Below are 26312 nucleotides of genomic sequence, written 5' to 3'. Positions count from 1 at the left end.
AATATCAGGGTATAATGTAAGGTAGTACATGTCTTAATTATGTAGCAGGGTTTGGCATAGAATCATACAGGGGTAGCCACCTCATAGAATATAATGTAGCCTCCCTCATAAAATATAATGCAGCCCCCCTCATAGGGTATAATGAAGCACCCCACAAAATATAATGAAACCCCTCATAAGGTATAACACAGTCCCCACCATAGAATATAATGTAGCACCCTCATAAGGTATAATGCAGCCCCTCTCATATAGTATAATGCAGCACCACCACAGAATATAATGCAGCCCCCCATAGAATATACTGTAGCCCCCTAATAGGGCATAATGCTGCCCCCCTCATATAGTATGATGTAGCCCCCCAGAATATAATGTAGTCCCCTGAGAGCATAATGCAGCCCCACCACAGAATATAATGCAGCCCCTCAGAGTATACTGTAGCCCCCTCATATAGTAATATGTAGCCCCCAGAATTTAATGTAGTCCCCTGAGAGAATAATGCAGCCCCACCACAGAATAAAATGCAGCCCCCTCATATAGTATGCTGTAGCCCCCCAAGAATATAATGTAGTCCCCTGAGAATAATGCAGTCCCCCACAGAATATAATGTAGCCCCCTCATAACGTATAATGCAGCCCCTCTCCACCCCCATCATTGTCCTCATCACCACCTCCATCATTGCCTTTTCCCCCACCACTCCTATCATTCTCCCCCACCACCCCATCACTGCACATTCCACCACATCAATCATTGCCTCCTCCCCACCATCATTGTCCATTTCATCACCTCCATCATTGCCTCCCCCCATCACCATCATTGTCCATCACCTCCATCATTGCCTCCCCCACCGCCATCATTGCCTCTCCCCACCACCATCATAGCCCATCACCTCCATCATTGCCTCCCCCACCTCCATCATTGCCTCCCCACCAATCATTGCCCATCATCTCCATCATTGCCTCCCTCCACCATCATTGTTCATCACCTCCATCACTGCCTCCCATCACCTCCATCATTGCCTCCCCACTGCTATTATTGCCCATCACCTCCATCATTGTCCATCACCTCCATCACCGCCTCCTCCACCATCATTGATCATCACCTCCCCCACTGCCATCATTGCCCATCACCTCCATCATTGCATCCACCACTGCAATCATTGCCAATCACCTCCATTATTGCCTCCCCCACCATCATTGCACATCACCTCCATTATTGCCTCCCCAATATCATTGCCCATCACCTCCATCATTGTCTCCCCCACTGCCATCATTGCCCATCACATCCATCATTGCCCCCACCAATATCATTGCCCATCACCTCCATCATTGCCCCCCCACTGCCATCATTGCCCATCACCTCTATCATTGCCTCCCCCACTGCCATCATTGACCATCACCTCCATCAATGCCTCCCCCCACCTCCATAATTGCATATCACCTCCATCATTGCCTCCCCCACCAATCAATGTCCATCACCTCCATCATTGCCTCCCCCACCAGCATTGCCAATCACCTCCATTATTGCCTCCCACAACACCATTGTCCATCCCCTCCATTATTGCCTCCCCACACCAATATCATTGTCCATCACCTCCATCATTGCATCCCCCACCATCATTGTCCTTTTCCACCACCCCACTCACACAGCACTGGTCCACATCACTCACTCACACAGCACCGCATCTCACACACACACCGCACCACATACACACATGCAGCAGACACACAGCACAACTCACCTCCCTGCAGCAGCCGCAGCACATCCCGGAAGCCTCTTTCTCTCCAGCAACTTTCTCTCTGAGATAGCACGCTGGATGATGACGTCACCCAGCTGGGCTGTCTCAGATAGGAAACGCCCAGAAAGCAGGATGCCGGGATGTGCTGCGGGGAGGTGAGCTGTGCAGTGGGGGCCCTTGGAGCAGTGGGGGCCCTAGGCACCTGCTGGCCAGTATGCCAGCAGGTGTCAGTGCCTGGGCCCATCGGAGAATCAACTCAGCCCAACTTCAGCCAGCCCAACTCCAGACCTGAACCCCATTGAAAACCTCTGGAATGTTATCAAGAGGAAGATGGATAGTCACAAGCTATCAAACAAAGAAGAAATTCTTACATTTTTGTACCAGGAGTGGCATAAGGTCACCCAAAAGCAGTGTGAAAGACTGGTGGAAAGCATGCCAAGACGCATGAAAGCTGTGATTAAAAATCATGGTTATTCCACAAAATATTGATTTCCGAACTCTTCCTGAGTTAAAACATTATTATTTTTGTTTCTAAATGATTATGAACTTGCTTTTTAGCATTATTTGATGTCTGCAAGCACTGCATTTTTTTGTTATTTTGATAATTTCTCATTTTCTGAAAATAAATACAAAATTTAATGCTTGGAAATTCGAAGACATGTTGTCAGTAGTTTATAGAATAAAAGAGCAATTTATATTTTACTCAAAAATATACCTATAAAGAGAAAAATCAGACAAACTGAACATTTTGCAGTGGTCTCTTAATTTTTTGCCAGAGCTGTAGGTTCTTTTTTATTTAAATGGTGAAAAAAAAAGTTTGTAAGAAAAAAAAAAGGTGTCATTTCCAAGACCTGTAGCATCTCCATTTTTTTTTAGAGACACCAGAGAAAATATCTATATAAAAATAAATATATATGTAATGGATAAAAATATATATCTCCATACACACATATAATATATATATATATATATTATATATATATATATATATATGAGTATGTATGTCAGTGTCCAGCTGCAGCAATGAGACTCCTGGGTCTTTCCCACCTGGTAATCAAGTTCCTGCATGGACTGGATTAGGAGTAAATCCTTCAATAGGAGAACAAAAAGGAAATCCAGCAAGAACTCAGCAAACCAGGATTGGAGTAAAATGATGCTTTTCTTTATTTCTTCAATAAGGTTAAAAAACGACCCACAAGGATCAGAAACCAGAGTGCATGGCAGAAATAAACGCAAATGGGACTACGCGTTTCGGCGACCTAACCGCCTTCTTCACGGTCCAAGCCTAATCTGCTCCTTGTATGTGGAAAAGGCAATCCTGAATAAAATTAGTACAAATGATTACAAACATATGTGCAGAAAAAGGGTTTAACCAATGCGCTACTGAGGAATAACTAACAGCCTTGCTACAAGGCTATATAATAAAACATACAAATAAACGTCCTAAATAATGACATAGTAATATATAATAGGATGATAAAGAGAATGAACAATGCGGAGAAGTTGTACAAAAAAAAAAAAAAATTATCAAAAAAAAAAAAAAATAATAAAAAAAAAAAATGATGCTCCACTGAAACCTCAATAATGTAGAATAATATCTGTACGGCTATTAAATCCTAAAGGAGTTCTTGTACCCATTTCAAAAATCCATTTGCTTTCTCTAGCTAGAACCTTCCTGCGTAAGTCCCCCCCCAAGAGGTTTTTTTACTTGTTCAATTCCCATGAAGGAAAAACTAGATAAATTACCACTATGAGTTTTAGAGAAATGGCGTGAAACAACTGAAGCTCCAACCAAAGGTAAATTTTTAGCATCGGATATGTGTTTTCTCATCCTGGTTTTCAATGAATTCATAGTACAACCAATATACTGAAGTCTACACGAGCTGCAGCTGATCAAATAGATCACATTTTCAGTGTTGCAGTTTATGAAAGATGTAACACTAAACTCCTTATTATTAGAAAATGAAGAAAAAACTTTTGATTTATTAGCAAAGCCACAGCAGATGCAGACATTAGCTCCACATTTAAAGAAACCCAAAGTTTGCATCGTTTTTAACCAATTATTGGACTTCTTATTCTGATCAATAAACGTGCTAGGAGACAATAAAGAGGCTAAGGTAGGTGCCCGTTTAGCTACAAACGCCACATTATGATTGTTCACAATATTTTTTAAAACATCATCCTGCGTTAAAAGTGGCAAGTACCGTTTTATAATGCTAACTATGGTATTATACTGTGGGCTGTAATTAGTACTAAAAACCACCTTCGAGTCAAATGAGTTCATTGAACGTCTCTCAGTTTTCTCCTGAAGAAGTAAATTTCTATCAATATTATTAACAATTCCTCTAGCTCTGCTAAGTGACCACTTAGAATATCCTCTTTTTAATAGGTTAGTGCAGGTTTTATTAGCTTCCAACTCAAAGTCCGTATCCAAGGTGCTATTTCTTTTTAATCTAGTAAGTTCCCTTACTGGAATATTTTTTATGACATGTTTAGAATGGTTAGAAGTTGCCATAAGAATGCTGTTGCATGCCGTGGGTTTCCTATAAGGGGCCACAGTAACTTTATTCCCACTGCTGTCTCCAAATAACAATAAATCCAGAAAATTGATGGAACACATGTCACTAGAACTAGTAAAGCATAAATTGAAATCATTGTTATTCAGATAAACAACAAACTCATCCAAAGATAAGGTGTCACCCCTCCAGATAAACATCAAGTCATCAATATAGCGTCCCAGCCATATAATGTTGTCCTTAAAGGGATTATCATCAAAATAAATGTATTTTTCCTCCCAAACGGACATAACAATGTTGGCTAGGGACGGAGAAAATTTCGCACTCATACTCACGCCCTGTATCTGGAGAAAATACCGCTCATCAAAAGAAAAGTAATTATGCGTTAGCAAGAATCATATGGCCTTCAAAAGGAAAGTTTGAATATGTGCTAGATATTTGCTGTACTTAGATAAATAGTATTCAGCACAGCTTATAGCAACATGATGAGGGATAGAGGGATATAGTCCTACTACATCACAAGAGAGCCAAGAATAATCAGCCTGCCATTGAATTTTCTCTAATATAGAAACAGTGACTTTTGTGTCTCTCAAATAACTTGGTGTCAAAGGTACCAAACGTTGAAGGTAGTGATCCACCCATTCCCCCAGTCTTTCACTAAATGAGCCTATCCCTGAGACTATTGGTCTAAAAGGAGGGGGAAAGATTTCTTTATGTACCTTGGGAAGTGAGTGGTACACTGGAATGATAGGTGAATCACAATAAATATACTTTTGTATTTTTTCAGAAATAGCACCCTCATTAACACCCTCTTGTAACAGCTGGGATAATTTTAAATTAAAAAAGGAGGTCGGATTAGAATGTAATTCATTATAAACATTAGTATCTTCTAGACTGGAAAGATTCATTTTTTTGTAAAGTCCTGAATTGAGGATCACAATAGCCCCCCCCTTGTCAGCCAAAGTGACAAGGAGGTCACCATTTACCCTCAACTCACGGATCGCCCTGTGCTCAGATTTGACTGGTAGAAGGAGGGGATGGTTTGTGCACTAGTGACAGAGATTGACAGGTTAGAAAGGTAACAGCAGGGAAAGACAGAAAAGGGAGTGCAGTACCGTGAAATGACCACAAGATGGCAGGGGAGAGTAGTACAGGACTTAACATCAGCTTAGGGCTTAGGAATCCGCTTAGTCATGGGGGTGGGGAGATAGGAGCCCGGGTGGGAAATTCCCCTGTGAGAGAGGGGATAAATAGAAGAAGGCAGGCCTCCAGGAGAGTTTAGTCCCGGGAGGAGCTCAGAAGAAGACTGAGAAAGTGAGAAGAGCTCAGCCAGGGGGACGGACAAAGGAGAGACAGTCAGGGGGGTGGCCCTGACCCGACGGACTGCAGGACAGGCAAGGAGAAGAGGCAGCCAAGGGGGAGACCCTGACTCGACGTACCGCAAGACAGACGAGGCCCCGGGGGTACCGATTGGAAGGCGACCTTGGGCAGGTGAAGTGCTGGGGGTAGGACAGCCCCCAGTGAAAGATCCGCGAGGTGCGTTACTGCGACTGGAGCTGAAGAATAGGTACCCGGGCCTGGCGATACAGTGGTGTAAAGAAGCTGTGGTGCGTGTTTGGTGGTCGTCAGGAGGACGACAAATAAATCCGGAACTGTTACAAGTGGAAGCTGTCTCCGTCTCATCTTTGCCTCGTCTGGTAAGCAGTGGTCCACCCCCCTAGCCCGGCCCCCTACTACACACACACAGATATACATATATAAAAATAGCCCCGGTGCTCTGTGAAAACAGTGAGACCACTGAAATAGAAAGACTAACCAGAACAACCGAAGAACCATGAGTTGCCAAAGGTAACCAAGCAGAGAAATAATGATATGTCTTTATTGAATAAAAAAAGAGGCAATATGTATAAAATTACAAACAATGTGTGTGTATTAGGATGATAAGATATCAATAATTATATATGTATATATATATCTCAATTAGAACAAAAAGACTCATATTCATCAAGTGTGAAAAAATAGAGAGGAAGATCATTATATGCAATATTGGAAAACAAGAGCACCAATATATTAGGAAATCAAATTGTGTCAAACCCAATGATACAATGAACACATTAAAGTGCATGTGCTCAATAAATTAATGTGCTAAAATATAAAAGTGTATCAAAAAATGACCTAAAATACCAAAATCAGGAGGATTGTGATGCCCCAAACAAAGTGCTATGTGCAATAAAGGGAAAGTACAGGGAATAAAATATGAGAGTAATATACCTTTAAGGGTCGCCACATCCCGTTACCGCATACCCCGACATGTATTACTGAAAGACTTCCTGTGATCCAGCAATGACAGAGACAGGTGCCTTCTCCTGACCCCGGGTTATCATGCCAACCCATCGGGGACCCGCGGTCATTTGAGGAGGGAATGACGCACTTCCTGCGCGTGCATGTTAAATGCCGCTGTCAGAGTTTGACAGCGGCATTTAACATGTTAACAGCCGCGTGTGAATGGCGATTTCATGTCATGCCCCAGAAAAGGTGCGGGATCATTGCCAGTGCCCGCACCAAACAGGGGGAGGCGTCCAATGACGGACTATGTCCGTCATTGGACGTTAAGGGGTTAATCTTTATTTTCAGATTTGTGTTAATGATATGCTAGTGTCCTGGGGTGACCTGTGTGTGGGGGTCTTTATATGGTGCTCTTGTAGGAAACAGCAGGTACGCAGGATGCAGTGATGAGACGCGAGACAGGTTGAACTTTGGAAAGCAAACTTTTATAAATTGAAGCCGCTAGGGCTATACTAAGCAACCAAAAAGAGAACAACAGTTGTCATCGCAGGGACTCAGTACAACCAAACACTATTTAAAGAGAACACGACTAACCCGGCCGAGGTCGGTTACTATGGGGCCGCGGTATGGCCGTCTACGGGTCATTATGCTTTATGTCACTTATCCGTCCCGACGTCCCTCGGCATCTCTGTTGAAGCTGCGTAGCTGATGAAGCTGCTTTGGTGTCTCTGATGAAGCTGCTTTGGCGTCTGATGAGGCTGGCTTGGCGTCGCAGCCGCTGGGCCCAGCTGCTGAAGATCTAGCGTAGTCTTCGGGTGCCCCAGCGGCCAGGAGTTGGGGCACAACAGGCCCTGATGGAGTCCTGAGATGGAGTAACCCCCTGTAGTAACAGCGGGGTTGCGCTTGTTAGCGAGTTCAATGGGACTCCTGTCCCCAAGCAGGGTCGTGTCGCAGTTTTTAAGAGTGGCGGTTTTCTGGCCACGCGCACAGCCTGGGGCTGTGTGCAGAGTGTCTCTGATGACGAGGAACAGGCACCAACTGCTGACTGCAGCGGGGTGAAGGCGGCTGTGAGCGGTGATGGACAGGCCGCAACCACGGGCTGAGGTGAAACGGCGGTGGCAGCGGGCAGGCTGCAACCGCAGGCTGAAGTGGGACGCTGCGGGCGGGAGAGGCAGCGGACAGGCCGCGGTGGGCTCGGGCTCAGCGGTAACAGCCGAGGATGACCGGGGGCAGATCGTGACCCAGGATTGGGGTGAAGAGGTAGTCCCCTGTCGGTAAGCTCAGCACCTCTTTCCTGAGGGCCACCGCGTATCTACCCTCTGCTGCTGGTCTCCTCTCTCAACTGTCTGTGTCCTTCTCATTCACTCATGCCCCCTTCGTCTCCTGCTCCGTGTCTGACATATCACCAACTGCCCCTCTTGCATGCTCCCTGCTCCTTTTATATCCGCCCCTCCCCTTGCTGTCCTGTCACTCACAGCCGTCCCTCTTCCCCGGGTACAGTTCCCTTAGTAACTTAGATGGCCGTCCCCTTGGTTTCAGCCCGGACACTCTGCGGGAGTCCTCCCCCTACACTCTGATTAGCTATTCATAATGCAGCCTGCTGACAAGTCACTGATCTCGCAGAGTGTCTAGTTAGCATAAGGAATATTATATATACATACCAGAAAAAGAAAACCCTTGTGCAGGCAGGCACTAGTCATGGCACCTGTGCTGCAGCATAATTTCATATGTAATGTGTATATAATTAATATGGTTGAGGTTATCCTGATATTAAATAAAACATCCAATTGAAAATGGCGCCCGCTGCACCTACGCAGTAGCAGCTATCGGTGTATATAGAGGTGATCCAATAGCTGCTACTGCGCATGCGCCAGCAGCGCCATGTTGCCAGAGAAAGAAAAAATGTCCTCTGCCAAGATAGCATCTCTGGCGCCTATGCAATAGCAGCTATCAACGATCTCCAATATCTGCTAATGAGCAGACGCCACTGGCGCCATCTTGCTATAGAAGGAAAAAAAATTTCTTCCTCCAAGATGGCGCCGTCAGCACCTGTGCAAGAGCAACTATTGGTGATCGACAAAAGCTGCTACTGCGCAGGCGGCACCATCTTGGAGGAAGAATCATTAACTCAAAACTGAAAATATAGATTAAACAACAACCACGAGACGGATTTCATCAACCAAGGTATCACTGTAATCAGTATAACGGCACCGACCTGACGTTGTCTGTAGGTTACTGTGCACAATCCCGCTGACAGGTTCCCTTTAACAGTAAAACTGTTCTTGTTACACCAGGCAACCAATCAGAGCTGGTTTCTTAAACAGTTCTGAAAAAAAATGAAAGCTGAGTTGTGATAATAAGGAAAACGTTAATAAATGAGATCTGTGTTATGGCAGGTTGAGAAATCAGTTGTAATGGAAACTATACCTAACCAAGTGCCAATTTTATGGATGCACAAGGATATGCACAGCTTTTTTCAGCGCTCAGGTCTAAATCCATTTTTTCAGCACCATAAAAAAGGTGACGGGAGCTATAAAGCTTAGATTTGTTAGAATATTTCTCTATAATTGCTAAGATAATGATATGTTTAAAGAGATTCCAATTATGTATATATTATTTCATTTTAGTCTGTTCCCCCATTAATTAAAGATTTTGGTAACACCTAAAGCCATCTTATCTAATTCTACCAGAAAACTAAGCCCTATAACTTAAAGACTCAATAATATATTATTTTTATTATGTGCCATATGTTTTATCTGGAGAAGAATATATTTTACTTCTCCCTGAATCATTTCACTGACTTCCTTTACTCACATTCAGAACCATCATCGGATGTAGGCAATAAAATATTGAACTACATAGAAGTCTCATTTATCATGTGGAAATGTCATAATAATTACTCTCACGGAATCATCTTTGTGGATATGAGAAAAAATATGTGAGTGTTGTATATGCTTCTGTTTCTCATAAAATTGACAGGATTTTTTATATTTTTAAATGGGTTGTGTGTAGTTATTTAGATAAAAAATATTTATTATATTTTATATATTGTGACAGGGTCACTGGTACAGTGTATGAAGGGAGATACAGTTGTGGCCAAAAGTATTGACACCCCTGCAATTTTGTCAGATATTACTCAGTTTCTTCCTGAAAATGACTGCAAACACAAATTCTTTGTTATTATTATCTTCATTTAATTTGTCTTAAATGAAAAAACACAAAAAGAATTGTCCTAAAGCCAATTTGGATATAATTCCAAATAAAACATAAAAAAAGAGGGTGGACAAAAGTATTGGCACTGTTCGAAAAATCATGTGATGCTTCTCTAATTTGTGTAATTAACAGCACCTGTAACTTACCTGTGGCACCTAACAGGTGTTGGCAATAACTAAATCACACTTGCAGCCAGTTGACATGGATTAAAGTTGACTCAACCTCTATCCTGTGTCCTTGTGTGTACCACATTGAGCATGGAGAAAAGAAAGAAGACCAAAGAACTGTCTGAGGACTTGAGAAACAAAATTGTGAGGAAGCATGAGCAATCTCAAGGCTACAAGTCCATCTCCAAAGACCTGAATGTCCCTGTGTCTACCGTGCGCAGTGTCATCAAGAAGTTTAAAGCCCATGGCACTGTGGCTAACCTCCCTAGATGTGGACGGAAAAGAAAAATTGACAAGAGATTTCAACGCAAGATTGTGCGGATGTTGGATAAAGAACCTAGACTAACATCCAAACAAGTTCAAGCTGCCCTGCAGTCCGAGGGTGCAACAATGTTAACCCGTACTATCCGTCGGCGTCTGAATGAAAAGGGACTGTATGGTAGGAGACCCAGGAAGACCCCACTTCTTACCCCGAGACATAAAAAAGCCAGGCTGGAGTTTGCCAAAACTTACCTGAAAAAGCCTAAAACGTTTTGGAAAAATGTTCTCTGGTCAGATGAGACAAAAGTAGAGCTTTTTGGGCAAAGGCATCAACATAGAGTTTACAGGAGAAAAAAAGAGGTATTCAAAGAAAAAAACACGGTCCCTACAGTCAAACATGGCTGAGGTTCCCTGATGTTTTGGGGTTGCTTTGCTGCCTCTGGCACTGGACTGCTTGACCGTATGCATGGCATTATAAAGTCTGAAGACTACCAACAAATTTTGCAGCATAATGTAGGGCCCAGTGTGAGAAACCTGGGTCTCCCTCAGAGGTCATGGGTCTTCCAGCAGGACAATGACCCAAATCACACTACAAAAAGCACTAGAAAATGGTTTGAGAGAAAGCACTGGAGACTTCTAAGGTGGCCAGCAATTAGTCCAGACCTGAATCCCATAGAACACCTGTGGAGAGATCTAAAAATGGCAGTTTGGAGAAGGCACCCTTCTAATATCAGGGACCAGGAGCAGTTTGCCAAAGAAGAATGGTCTAAAATTCCAGCAGAGCATTGTAAGAAACTCATTGATGGTTACCGGAAGCGGTTGGTCGCAGTTATTTTGGCTAAAGCTTGTGCAACCAAGTATTAGGCTGAGGGTGCCAATACTTTTGTCTGGCCCATTTTTGGAGTTTTGTGTAAAATGATAAATGTTTTGCTTTTTGCTTCATTCTCTTTTGTGTTTTTTCATTTAAGACAAATTAAATGAAGATAATAATACCAAAGAATTTGTGTTTGCAATCATTTTCAGGAAGAAACTGAGTATTATCTGACAAAATTGCAGGGGTGTCAATACACAGTATTTTCATTTTTTTTTATTAATAATAGAGCAGTCATTTTAGGACAATAACTTTTCATCTGAAGGCTACCTCTTAGCTAATCTGATCATAAAACCCCCACTGATCAGCTGGAATCTGTGGAGTTTAATTAAGAATTTTATTTTTCATAAAGAATATCATTTTTCTAATTGAAATAACTAGACATTTCATTTAAATTCAACATATATAATATACAGGTGCTTCTCACAAAATTAGAATATAATCAAAATGTTAATTTATTTCAGTTCTTCAAAATAAAAAGTGAAACTCATATATTATATAGAATCATTACAGAGTGGTCTATTTCAGTGTTTATTTCTGTCAATGTTGATGATTATGGCTTACAGCCAATGAAAACCCAAAAGTCATTATTTCAGTAAATTAGAATAATTACCAAAACACCTGCAAAGGCTTCCTAAGCGATTAAAAAGGTCCCTTAATCTGTTTCAGTAGAGTCCACAATCATGGGGAAGACTGCTGATTTGACAGATGTCCAGAAGGCAGTCATTGCCACACTCCACAAGGAAGTGTAAATTTTGCATTTCATTTGGAAATCAAGGTCCCAGAGGCTGGAGGAAGAGTGGAGAGGCACACAATCCAAGCTGCTTGAGGTCTAGTGTGAAGTTTCCACAATCAGTGATGGTTTGGGGAGCCATGTCATCTGCTGGTGTAAGTCCACTGTGTTTTATCAAGACCAAAGTCAGCACAACCATCTACCAGGAAATTTTAAAGCACTTCATGCTTTCCTCTGCTGACAAGCTTTTTGGAGTAGGAAATTTCATTCTCCAGCAGGACTTGGCACCTGTGCACACTGCCAAAACTACCAATTTCTGGTTTAAAAACAGTATCACTGTGCTTGATTGGCGAACAAACTCGCCTGACCTTTACCCCACAGAGAATCAATGGGGTATTGTCAAGAATAAGATGAGAGACACCAGACCCAACAATGCAGATGAGCTGAAAGCTGCTATCAAAGCAACCTGGGCTTCCACAACACCTCAGCAGAGCCACAGGCTGATCGCCTCCATGCCAAGCTGCATTGATGTAATAATTGATGCCAAAGGAACCCCGACCAAGTATTGAGTGCATTCACTGAACATACATTTCATTAGGCCAACATTTTGGATTTTAAAATAATTTTCTTACTGAGATAATGGGTTTATATTGGCTGTAAGCCATAATCATCAACATTAAGAGAAATAAACACTTGAAATAGATCAGTCTGTTTGTCATAATACTGTATATGAGTTTCACTTTTTGTATTGAAGAACTAAAATAAATTAACTTTTTGATGATATTCTAATTTTGTGAGAAACACCTGTAAGTTATAATTATGCTATTCATTATATATATATATATATATATATATATATATATATATATAGCTCAATGTGGGCGTGTATGTAAGTATGTGTGTATGTCCGGGATTGGCATCCGCACTGTCGCAGCTACAGCCACAAAATTTGGCACAGTCACACGTCTGGACCCCGAGAGCATCATAGGCTATGTTGTGAGGCAAAATTTTAACCCCACGCGTTCCAATTCACCAAACAATTTTGACCCTATCTACATATGGGGAAAAAGTGTATGTATTGGCATCTGCACCGTCGTAGCTACAGCCAAAAAATTTTGCACAGTCACATGTCTGGACCCCGACAGCGTCATAGGCTGCTATGTTGTGAGGCAAAATTTTAACCCTGCACGTTCCAATTCACCAAACAATTTTGCTCCTATCTACATAATGGGGAAAAAGTGACAGGAAAAGTGTTGGAGGCAAACTGACAGCTGCCAGATGTGAACAAGGGGGACTTAAAGAATGAGAGCAATGGCGCCAAAGAGTATATACCGTACAGTTGCTAAGGTGGGGCCCTGACATGGTGTTATCGTCCTTCTGTAAAGCTGGAAATAACACAATTTATTACCGTGCTAACACAGACCACCCTCTGACACAGACTGCAGGGGGAGCCCAGTATCACACAGGATAGGATTAGAAACACGACTCAGCAGTCAGTATCACACAGGACAGGATTAGATACACAGCTCAGCAGTTAGTACCACACAGGAGAGGATTAGACACATGGCTCAGCAGGCAGTATCACACAGGATAGGATTAGATACACAGCTCAGCAGTCAGTATCACACAGGATAGGATTAGATACACAGCTCAGCAGTCAATATCACACAGGATAGGAATAGATACATGGCTCAGCAGACAGTATCACACAGGATAGGATTAGATACGCAGCTCAGCACACAGTATCACACAGAATAGTATTAGATACACGGCTCAGCAGTCAGTATCACACAGGATATGATTAGATGCACGGCTTTTATGTGCAATACAATCATTATAATTTGTTATAACTAACCACAGTTGGTTTCTATGACCAGGCAACGCCGGGCTCTTCAGCTAGTATATATATCATGTATATTATATAATGAAAGGACTAGAGAGTCCACTTTTAATTTACCTTTCTTAGATTATAAATAATCCCCTCAAAGGGATCAACCCTCCTAAGCCATCTACATGAGCACACAGGTCATAGGAAGCTGAAAAAAATCATACCTTGATATTTGCGAAATGATGTCTTATTCCAGAGAAATCCAAGTTTTTCTTATACAGTATGTAAATGAGGTGTTAAGAACTTTGAGCCGGTCACGGATCTGCATGAGAATCTGCCTCCAGAGATTATTATAAATGAAAGGGGGAGTAACCAGTGTGAGGCTTGTATCTAACACGGAACAGTAGAACTGAACTGTGTCTCATTACAAACATATTTGCTATAGCTCTCACAGCTCTGCTGTATTGCAACACTGGCTGCCGGGGAGATAAAGGCTAAAGATGAGAGGAACTTGCAGATGTGTCAGTTATAATCACACACAGCTCTGCAGTGAGGTCAGGAGAGCAGAGAGAGACAATTACATACGAGTATCACACTGGTAACACCGCCTTTACGTAAATTATGCTTTGGAGGCAGATACATAGATTAGTGTTTGGCCCATTGTTCTTAACAGCTCATTTACATATAAGAAAAACATAGATAGCTCTGGAATAAGACATCGGATCACAGATAGCAAGGTATCATTTTATTTAGATTCCTATGACCTGCATGCCCATATAGATGGCCTAGAAGAGTTGATCCTCATTCAAATATCAATGATTTTTCTCATATGTAAAAACACATACAGTTGTTCATCAGTGTTTTGAATTAGAGTTTCATCAGTGTTTGGTCAGTCCATTTATTTTTACCATCATTGATGAAAAGCCTATGACATTGCAGTATATTGAATTGGCATTCAAGTGATTGCAGGTTAAGTTCTCTAGAAAGACTAATTAAAAATGTAAGAAAACAGAAATATAAAATCACCCTACTTTTTCCTAAATATAAAAAATACAAAAGATTGGTACTGCTGCATACGTACTTGCCCGAACTAATAAAATAAAAAAATATATATGTTTATTCCATAAGGTGAATGTCGACTGAAAAAAATGATGAAACACCAAAATTGTCATTTCTCTCTTCCCCAGTGCAATAAGAAAATGATCAAAAAAATTGTATGTACTCCAAAATGGTATTAGTAGAAACTGAAACTAATTACAAGCTTCAGAAAATGTGAATCACTCCATTGGTGGGTTAGTAGTTGTAAGTCCAAATGATATAGGGTACACTACAGTTGGAACTGTTCTTGCTATGTCCAATTGTCAAAAGTCAAAAATTCTCTGGGTTTAGAAGATGCCACAGGCCAGATGTAAGGTGGCAAAAATTGCAATAAAAAGGTTGGCAGAATCTACATGCTATAAAAGTACTCAGTTTTCTCAGCAATGCCTTGGTGAAGGAATCTGAGTATTTCTGTAACGTGTAGATTCTGCCAAATAAATTGCGTTTTTTCTCCTTTTTTTGCTACCTTACATTTTACACCTGTCATGTGATGTCGCAAGGAGGCCACATCTGTTGCTACCAATCAGACGGGATAGGTGCGAGAAGCACACGGAAGTCAATGGCAAAAATTTGGACCGTGCTTACAGTATATCATTTGCTCATGTGGGTTTACTTACTGCGGCCAGCTGCTGAAGGCCTCTTTATTTCAATGGTTTCTGCATCTTCAGGATACAGATACAGTTGCATACAATATTGGAGCAGGGAGCACTCGGCTCCCTGCAGCACTATTTAGCCTAATTGTCAAAATCTCAGGACAGAAGGCACAATTATGTCACTTGATCACGCCTGGTGCGCAGAGCTTCAGTCTATATGCTGCACAGAGCAGAGAGGAGCAGCAGTTGAACTGAGCTAGTTGAGTAGTATTTATGTTTTTATCAGTCAGTACATGTAGGACACTGTTGGGGAATTATACTGTTTGAGGGAAATCATACTGTGGGGGAATCATATTATGTGGTGGTTGTGGGGTCCCTCATATTCTGTGATAACGACTGTGTGGGCTGTCGTACTGTGCTGAGGACTGTGGGGAAATTATACTGTATTGAGTCTGTGGGAGTGTAATACTATGGGGGGCTGTGAAGGCCATCATAATATACAGGGGACTGTGCGAGCATTACAGTGTGTGTGGGGGGTTGGAAGCATTATACTGTGCATAGGGGCTGTGGGGGACATCTTACAGTGTACGCGGTTTGTTGTGGCCATAGGCAGGGGCCTAAACAGTGTTAGTGTAAAACAGCTTTGCAGAATGTTAGACCTATGAACAGATTAGTGAGCTTTAAAGTCCCACAGTGGGAAAAAGTATAAAAAAACAACCAAAAACATTTAAAAATTAAAAAAATAAAAGTACAACGAAATTATGACAAAAATGTTTTGCCATTAAAAAATACTGGTTTTAAATAAAAGCAAATAGAAAAAGTACACACAACTGGTTTAGCGGCGTCCAGAACAAAAGCTATAAAATCATGCTAAATATATAACATTTTCATAATACTTACACAAAATTATTATATGTAATGTTTCTATACATTTTATTTTTGCATATGCTTTTATTAATATGTACTAATATAGCTTATGTGTTAATGTGATATTTAGGTCATGTTTTCTTTAGTGGGCCATTAAACAAATGGCATAAAAGAAGCTTTCTTGTCCCACAAAAATCCAGTTAAAACTATCAGAATGACGAGGCAAAAAATATACGCTGTAAAATATTTTTTAGTGTGCATCTATATATAAATGTGGTATCACTCTAATTGTATTGACCCCAAAAATGTAGTTATCTTATCATTTTTACAATATGGGTAATGGTATAAAAAATAAATAAGGACAGTTCATGAATTGATGGCTTTTGTTCGAAGTGCCACCCCCAAAAAAATCAAAAAATATTATGTAGTCCAAAATGGTACTAATAAAACATCAACTCTTCCTGCAAATAAAAGAAAAGCCCCAACACAGCTCTTTTGACTGAAAAATAAAAAAGTATAGTTCTTGAAATATGCTGATACAAAAATAAATATACTTTGTCAAAAAGTGTTTAAGTGTGCAAAAATAGCAAAACATAAAAATATTAGAAAAAGTTGTGTTATCACTTTCACCACATGGCGACCAGTGTAAAACATGTAAAAAAAAAATAGACAATTCAAGAATTACTGTTTAATGCGATTAAAATGTGTTACGTACGCCCCGAAGGTACCATAAAAACTCAAGTTCTTGCTCAGATCTGTCATCTGGCAACAAAAAATACCCAAAAGATTTCCATATTACTGACCTGATAGGTGCTCGTATATAACCAAAAACAATTGCGGTCAGAGGTAAATCACACTTCCTATCAAACCATATAACCCAAAGAAAAACAGAAGTCGAAGAGCGAACAATTCTATGCAGTAAAAAACAAATTTTATTTAAACAAATCATAAACATTTAATAAGGAGAAAAATCAAAAGAGTGTCACATGGCCAGGAGCACAACAGGTCTATATGTTATATAACATATGGGCAGAACACAGCAGATAAGAAATGTTCATTAGTACAAAGTAAACCATGGGGTACTCAATAAACCCTGAAACAAATGAGCCAGTATAACAAAAGTACCATAATCCAAATGCTCTAATATTTTTGGCAAATATATCAGATAAATTGATAGCCCAGTGGCCATATAATCCAACAGTTCATTTTATATAATATACTAATAATAAACCCCTAGGTTGAAAAGAATAAAGTTCATCATGTAGATTCCCAACAAACTTTCAAGCTGCAAAAAGTACCACAAGAGTACACATATGGATTAGTAAGGGCAAAGTGCTTAGTGCATTTACCTGGCAATGAGATGTGGCAAACCCCGATGCGCGTTTCGCATCAGCTTCCTCGGGGGGTTATGTGTAGGGAAAAGACAGATGCTCGAAAGCAATCCAGTAAAATACACTGTTCCAAAACAAATACCCAGCTAAGGAACGCACCGTCACTGAGTATTTAAAGGAATATAGACCAGGAAGCAGGTTAGCGCATACTGAGTATGCATCAGCATTGATAATCGACGAATGCTCAGTAGGGCTTAGACTATTCCAGCCCCAAAACACTAATGATTCTTAGTTTCAAGGTGGTGAGAGCAGCTGTGGCTGTGACTGTAATCTCTGCATCCCAATGATGTCTTATTTGAGTATCCCAGCATGCCTGGGGTGAGGTACGCTATTTGATTTGTGGAACACAAGTTTTGCTGGAAAAAAGTCTAAACACCATTTGCATAAATAGTTCTCTCCCTATACATGTACGCAGGGAGAGCCCTGTCATTCTAGGGCAGCAGGTGGGGAGAAACTGAGGGGACCCTCTTGTCTGACCAGTCTCCCATTAGTCCTCAGCAGCTATTATACTAGGCTTTTTCCCAAACAGTAGTTTACAATCATATACACCATATTGCTGCGTTAGAGAAAAATGGCTTTACAAATTTTTTTGTCAATTTTCTCCTATTACCTCTTGAGAAAGTGAAAAATATGATATTCAAGAAACATTTTAGTGGAAAAAGTAGTTTTCGTGTCCAACTTGTAACTTTTTGTGTATTCCCTCTACTTTATCAAACCGACAGTAAGCAGCCCAGTAAGTGACACATCTCTGGCATCAAGGTCTCTGCCCCTACATTATGCTGCTCTCAGATTAGGTGGCAAAAACCTGCTGACAGATTCCTTTTACCAGCTCTCTACCCCTGCAAATCTACATCCTTTAGTGCCTGGCAACTAGAGTAATAGCCACAAAATGAAATATGAAAAAACTGGCACTCTTCTCCACTGTAAAAAAAATAAATAAAATTAATTTCAGAATTAAACTCCCTTCCTCCTTGTAATAAGGAATAAGGAAGTAAAATTCTGAAATACATCAGATGTCTGTGATTTTTTTAATGAATTTTGGATAGAAATAAATTGATAATTTTTTATGAGGAAGACAGAGTGGCGGCTTTTTATGTTTCACTAAATGAGAAGTCTGATCCGAGCAAGTCACGTACGCAGTCTTAAGCAGGTGTACTTTGGAACGCACTATAAAGCCTAATCAATTTACTTTGCCAATAGCCTAAATGTGTCAGTCATGAAATCGGCACAACAGGTGATTCCAGATTGAGCTGGGTTTCCCTGTAGCAACTTGTCAGCAGTGGTGTCGATGAATCTCATGCTGGCTTCGATCAGTAGTTTCTGATTGAAGGACCCCCATGGATCTGGATGTGATGTGATCTGCTTATCAACTCGGCTGTTCTTGGGTGAGCAGCAAGTATCTCAGGAGGGCAGTTCCACAAATCCACTGGTTCAATTCTATCTTTGAAGCCTTTTTCCACCCAACCCTCTTGTTTCTTTCCCTGGGAGCCAATTTTCTTCCCTCAATGCAGTGCTGTAACTAGAAGCTTATTGGCCCTAATGCAGAATCTCAAAAAAGGCACCCAACTATGAAAGTTATTTGATAGTACTGGTCTTCTCCTATGGGTCATAAGTGCCTTTTGGGTCCCTCAGTTCTAAGGTCTAGGTGGAACTTCAACCCCTGCCCCCATTAAAGTTATTCTTCTAATTCTATGTCTTCTGCCACAAGTTACACAGCTACTGCACTACTCCTGCTTATCAGCAAAAGCACATGAAAATCCATTGTTTTAAAACAAAGTAACTTATTCCGTTTCCAATATTTCATCTTTCCTATGTATCTCATGGTCCCCCTTTTGATTTGATACTTTCATTCACGATTTCATTCTATGCCAATGCAGTTGTTCTCTCTATCACTAAAGCCATACCTCCCAACAGTCCAGCAGGACTGTATTGATTTTGGGGGGGATTTCCCAAGGTTGCAGGAGGTCAGGGCTATGTCCTGACTTCCATTCACTCTGTGTGATGACTCTCCTGTCTCCTCCACTGCTCCGCAGCTTCTTCTCCCATGACTCCAGGAGGTGGAGGGGGCAAGATTGGCATCTCTCTGTTCTCTACACATTCACATTCAATTAAACAAACAACTCGCCTTTTGCTTAAGCTGTAGTCACACATAGCGACTCACCAGCGATCCTGACAACGATATCAATGTGTCAGGATCGCTGGTGAATCACTATGTGATCGTTGGTGAGCTGTCAAACAGACAGCTTCACAAGCGATCAGCACAGCGACGCCCAGCGCCCGGCGTCGCTGTGCACGTTAATAACCAGCGTGCTGATGCAGGAATCTGGTAACTAAAGTACAAATGGGGTATCCAAGGGATGCACGTCCCTTGGCTACCCGATGTGTACATTAGTTACCAGCAGATCGCTGGTCTCCCGCCTGTCACACGCAGCGATGCGTGGTGGCCAGTGGGAGACCAGCGACCAAAAAAAGTCCTGGCCTTTCCTGCAGCGATCAGCGATACCGGCAGGGGGGGCGGTCGCCGATCGCTGTCACACACAGCGATCTCGCTGGTGAGATCGCTGTTGTGTCACTAAAATTGTGACTCAGCTGCGATCTCGCTAGCGAGATCACTATGTGTGACGGGGCCTTTAGTCTTCCTCAGGGGGTTGAAATGGTGTTTCACTGTCCAAGCAAATCAGATGTGATTTCATGAAATCTCTGCACACTGTGCATCCATAGACCCCTGTGGGGAAATAAGTGCCAGTATAAAAAGGCATGTAAATAAACGCAGTTGCTTTTTTAAGTGAAGAAATAAAAGTTTTCTGTATTATAAAAAAACATTAAAAACACTGTTTGAAATATGCATCAAATAAGAGGAAAGCATAAAATAATGTAGCAAAAAATTTGAGTCGTTTGATGCAGACACCAGCAGAAAACGTGCAGAAAAAACAGTATTTATGCAAAGTGTGAACACGGCCTCATAGACATAAAAAAAAATAGGTCATATAGTGACGTTTACATAAAAATTAGACTGTTATGGCTTCTATAACTATGAATGAATGAACAAAAAAAATATTCCTTAGGTACAAGTCATCCTGTAGACAGAGTAACAGTCCCAGATTTTGGTCTACGCCCTGCATCATCAAGGCGGTCTGCTGAATGTCCCTCACTGCTACCACACCCCCTCTGGTAAAAGGATGTGGCTTGGGGGTGTGGCTATGGCTCTGCCAAAATTTGCCATGCCAGGCACGCAACTTAGTTTATTCCTCTTTCTGTGGTGTGAAAGATGGGCAAAATACTAAATTTACTCTGAGTGTCCCATTTGATTTTAGTTATGGGGCTGCCCCTTCTTATCAGGTTATTCCATATGAGGTTACTATACAAAACTCAATTTACTGGCATTATTATATCATTTACGTGCTTTTAATTATTACTGCACATTTTATTCAAAAGACTATTTTAAATGTATATACCATACAGTATATAATCATGTATAAGACGACCCGTGTAGAAGCAGACCCACCTAATTTTGCCACAAAAAACTGGGAAAACTTATTGACTCGCGTATAAACCTAGGGTTAAATGGTGGTCCAGGAAGATGCTGCATAAATAAACCCCCCATATGCTGCACAAGGGTTAATGCTGCCCCATAAGATGCTCCATAAAAACCCCCAGAATATGCTGCTACACAAGGGTTAATGCTGCTCCATAAGATGCTCCATAAATAACCCCCATATGCTGCTGCACAAGGGTTAATGCTGCCCCATAAATACCCCACATATGCTGCTGCACAAGGGTTAATGCTGCCCCATAAGATGCTCCATAAATACTCATTATTTGCTGCTGCTAAAATAAAAAAACTCACCTCTCTGTCGCTGGGGAGCAGGTACCGGTGTTCTAAGCCCCCCGGCACCGGCGATATTCACCTGTCCCCTGCTGAGTCTCCCGGGTCTCTGCAGTGACAGCAGAGGGCGCACACTAACTACGTCATTGCGCCCTCTGCAGTCACAGCTGGAGGACACAGAGACACAGCGGTGCATGGCTTCGAACGGCGACAGGTGAATATTACTCTGCCACCATCATACTCACCTCTCCTGGCGCAAGGTCTTCTCTGCAGCGGCAGCCCCTGCTTCTCCCTCTGCCGTCTGCTTCCTGCATTCAGCTGGTCACGTGGTACCGCTAATTAAACTCATAAATATGCGCATATTCATGAGTTTAATGAACGGTACCACGTGACCGCTGAATGCAGGAAGCAGATGGCATAGGGAGAAGCAGGGGCTGCAGAGAAGTGCCAGGAGAGGGGAGTATGGTCTCTGACAACTGTACAGACATTTTTTTTACTGGCACCTCCGAGAGGCCATGTTAAAATGCTATCTATGCTATTATAGATGTGTGCTGTTTTTGTATGGTTTGTATACCATCTGAGAGGTTTGAAAAGAGGAATTAATTTGTAAGACGCATTACACTGAGATCAATAAATTGATTAACAGTTCTCTGACCACTGATACTTTAAAGGGGTCTAAGACTTATCTTCTGATGACCTATGCTTAATGAAGAAGAGCCGCAGTACCCAAGAAAAGCAACTACTCAATGTATGGAGCCATGCTGTCATTGTAAAGGCCCCGTATCACATAACGAGATCGTTAGCGAGATCGTTGAAACGTCACCGATTTTGTGATGCAACAGCAACCTCACCAGCGATCTCGCTACGTGTGACACATAGAGGCGACCGGCCCCCATGTTGGATATCGCTGATAGTGCTTGAATGTCCTAGGCCATTTTTTGATCGTTGGCGTCCCGCTGGCCAGCATGCATCGCTGTGTTTGACGCCGACGAGCGACCTCGTTGGCGACGCAGGCGTGAGTCATCAGAAAAGCTGCTGTGTGACAAGGTACCAACGACCGCCGAGGTCATTATGCGGATCACTGTATCGTTGCTGCGTCGTTGAGTAGATCTGCCTGTTTGGCAGCTTACTAGCGACCATGTAGTGATGCACCAGCGATCAATACCAGGTCGTATCGTTGTCGGGATTGCTGGTGCGTCACTATGTGAAACGGGACCCTAAAGTGTGTACATCTGGCCACTGGAGGAGCTGCAGTCATTTGTTCAGTGGGTATGTTGTGCGTTGGACTGATCATTTTTATCCTAAGGAATAGGTCATCAAGAATCCTTGGAGACAGTGGCATACATCCTGACATGCTAATTATGGTTGCCTTGGCTTTGTAAAAGCCAGCAAATTAAGCATCCAAGCTAACGTTCTCTGGTATAAATCTTTTTTTTTATACACATTACCCTACAAAGCTCTCTTCTTCTATTTTCCATCTCTCTATTGCACTGCACATGTCAGTGTTTCCATGAAGACATAATGTGGCGATGAGCATAATTCCTGCTGATAGTTACCAAATTTCTATCAAATGTAGAAAATCTCTACAAAATGTAAAAAAAGGTTGCAGTTAGCTATTTGCTTGCTGGGAAATATTCAAGAATGTGAGTTAATATAAGAATAAATATAAAGTTTGGTTATAAGTAGAGTTGAGCGACTTTTGGTTTTTTAGGGTCGCGTTTCGTTTCGTGAAACCCGACTTTTCCAAAAGTCGGGTCGAGCAAGATCGTCCGATTATAGGGAAAAGTCGGGGTCGTCCCGAAACACGAAACCCAATGTAAGTCAATGGGGAATAAAAGTCGGCAGTGAGAGGAGGACAGGAAACACACCTACAGTGCCCATTTGAATGCCAAAAGCATCAATTCTTCTTACTTAAGCTTGTCAACCTTAATTAACTTCATAATACAAGTTACGCACTGAAAAATGGGGGTTATTTGGCTAAAGTTGTGGGGGGGGGGAGGGCTGGCTGCAGGTTTTCATGTGCCCTGGGCGAAAGAGCGCCCCTTTAACACATACCACAACTCATCATGCTCCGATACGGCAGATAAATAGCGGTATAGTACAATGAAAAATACCTCACTTTTTACATCTCATGACGAGGCCCATCTATTTCTCCATACAGAATCATTGGTCCCATATAATGTTTGAAACAGTATATGATGAGCTCCACATAATGCTACAGTATATGTTGGTCCCCATGGATGAAGCTCCACTGTCTTATGGGCCCAAATAATGCTCCAAACATAATGGGCCCCATTTCTAATGCTCTAGTGTATAATGGGCCCTGTAAATGCTGCTCCAGTGTCTGATGTCCACCTTTGGAATGTTCCAGTGTATGGTGGGCCCCATCTATCATTCTCCAGAGTATAGTGCTCCCCAAAAATTGCTGTCCCAACATTGAAAACAATCAAATAAGTCTCCTCGCTAGGGAATCCCTGTACTTGTCTGGACAGGTGCTGTAGCTTGCTTAACAGCTCGCCAGCCGTTCTCACGCCCAGTATGGATTGCACGTGATTGCACAAAGGTTAGAAAGGGTACCGTATCCCTGGATAACATGTATGGATAGCGTACACATTCAAAATATATGTCTCAGGAGGCAGGCTCAGACGGTGTCAGGCCCAGTATGGATTGCACGTGATTGCACAAAGGTTAGAAAGGGTACTGTATCCCTGGATAACATGTATGGATAGCGTACACATTCAAAATATATGTCTCAGGAGGCAGGCTCAGACGGTGTCAGGCACAGTATGGATTGCACGTGATTGCACAAAGGTTAGAAAGGGTACCGTATCCCCGGATAACATGTATGGATAGCGTACACATTCAAAATATATGTCTCAGGAGGCAGGCTCAGACGGTGTTAGGCCCAGTATGGATTGCACGTGATTGCACAAAGGTTAGAAAGGGTACCGTATCCCCGGATAACATGTATGGATAGCGTACACATTCAAAATATATGTCTCAGGAGGCAGGCTCAGACGGTGTTAGGCCCAGTATGGATTGCACGTGATTGCACAAAGATTAGAAAGGGTACCGTATCCCTGGATAACATGTATGGATAGCATACACATTCAAAATATATGTCTCAGGAGGCAGGCTCAGACGGTGTCAGGCACAGTATGGATTGCACGTGATTGCACAAAGGTTAGAAAGGGTACCGTATCCCCGGATAACATGTATGGATAGCGTACACATTCAAAATATATGTCTCAGGAGGCAGGCTCAGATGGTGTTAGGCCCAGTATGGATTGCACGTGATTGCACAAAGGTTAGAAAGGGTACCGTATCCCCGGATAACATGTATGGATAGCGTACACATTCAAAATATATGTATCAGGAGGCAGGCTCAGACGGTGTTAGGCCCAGTATGGATTGCACGTGATTGCACAAAGGTTAGAAAGGGTACCGTATCCCCGGATAACATGTATGGATTGCGTACACATTCAAAATATATGTCTCAGGAGGCAGGCTCAGACGGTGTCAGGCCCAGTATGGATTGCACATGATTGCACAAAGGTTAGAAAGGGTACCGTATCCCTGGATAACATGTATGGATAGCGTACACATTCAAAATATATGTCTCAGGAGGCAGGCTCAGACGGTGTCAGGCACAGTATGGATTGCACGTGATTGCACAAAGGTTAGAAAGGGTACTGTATCCCCGGATAACATGTATGGATAGCGTACACATTCAAAATATATGTCTCAGGAGGCAGGCTCAGACGGTGTCAGGCACAGTATGGATTTGACAGCCCAGATTACACAGCGGAGGAGCAGGGAGAGGTAAAGATTGCAAATGCTGGGGCCCTGCCCAAGCAAGGGGGGCCCACTCGTGGGCGTCGGTACTGGCACTGGGCCCCTCATAGTACAGCGGTGTGTCTGACGGCGGGTGTGCACCACCACCGTCAGAGACACTTGATTGCACTATGAGGGACCCTGTGCCAGTGCCCGCGCCCAAGAGTCGGCCTACCCACCTGTCCAGGGCAGCGGCACTCGCACGGTGTCGTGCGGTAGGTGGTGACCCCGGCCATGGGGGGGAGGCAGCACAGTTAGGGAGTTTTAGAAAGTGGCATATGTTGATGTTGGACATTCAGCTGATGCAAAAGGCGAAATAGGTGAAGTACCAGGAAGAGGTGGACCAAAGCAAGCCATTTTTCTGTCACCCTATGTGTCATCAGGGGAAGGTGGGACAAAATCCTTGGAAACCCATGCGTGGTTCATTTTAATGAAGGTTAGATCATCCACATTTTGGGTTGACAGACGGGTCCTTTTTTCTGTCAGGATTGATCCAGCTGCACTGAAGACTCTTTCCGATAGCACACTTGCAGCTGGGCAAGCGAGCTCCTGTAAGGCATATTGGGCCAATTCAGGCCAGGTGTCCAGTTTAGCGGCCCAATAGTCAAAGGGGAATGACCTGTGTGGGAGAACATCGATATGGGAGGAAAAGTAGTTTGTAACCATAGTTGACAACTGCTGTCTCCTGTCACTTTCCATCGATGCAGTATTACCAGTTGTGTGAGCGGTATTTGAAAAATCAGTCCACAACATTGTCATGAAACCCCTGTCTCCAACGCCACTTCTGCTGTGTGCACCACGAACACTTCTGCCAAGCTGCCCCCGGCCCGTACGGCTCGTGTGAGAACCATCACCGCTGCTGTGTGCTGGGAATGCCTCAAGCAACCGATTTACCAGAGTTGCTTGTTTATTAGCCAATATTAGGTCAAGGTTCTCCTGTGGCATGATGTTTTGTAATTTGCCTTTATAGCGTGGATCCAGGATGCTGGCCAACCAGTAGTCGTCATCGTTCATCATTTTGGCAATGCGGGGGTCCCTTTTTAGGATCCGCAAGGCATAATCTGACATGTGGGCCAATGTTCCCGGTGTCAAT

General features: G+C 42.5%; 1 long non-coding RNA gene across 1 annotated transcript in view; it reads right to left on the bottom strand.

Annotated features, from left to right (window-relative positions):
- Positions 1-26312, bottom strand: part of LOC141052598 (uncharacterized) — a 41397-nt gene that overhangs the window by 3558 nt on the left and 11527 nt on the right. The window contains exon 2 of the long non-coding RNA XR_012220855.1: positions 8753-8863. This is a non-coding gene — a long non-coding RNA (uncharacterized lncRNA). The remainder of the gene's footprint in view (positions 1-8752; positions 8864-26312) is intronic.

The sequence above is a fragment of the Dendrobates tinctorius genome, unplaced genomic scaffold (genome assembly GCF_039654945.1).
Source record: "Dendrobates tinctorius isolate UK_male_01 unplaced genomic scaffold, ASM3965494v1 ptg000162l, whole genome shotgun sequence".
NCBI lineage: Eukaryota > Metazoa > Chordata > Amphibia > Anura > Dendrobatidae > Dendrobates > Dendrobates tinctorius.
Note: the sequence above shows the minus strand (reverse complement) of the source record. Positions and strands in the feature narration are given on the sequence as shown.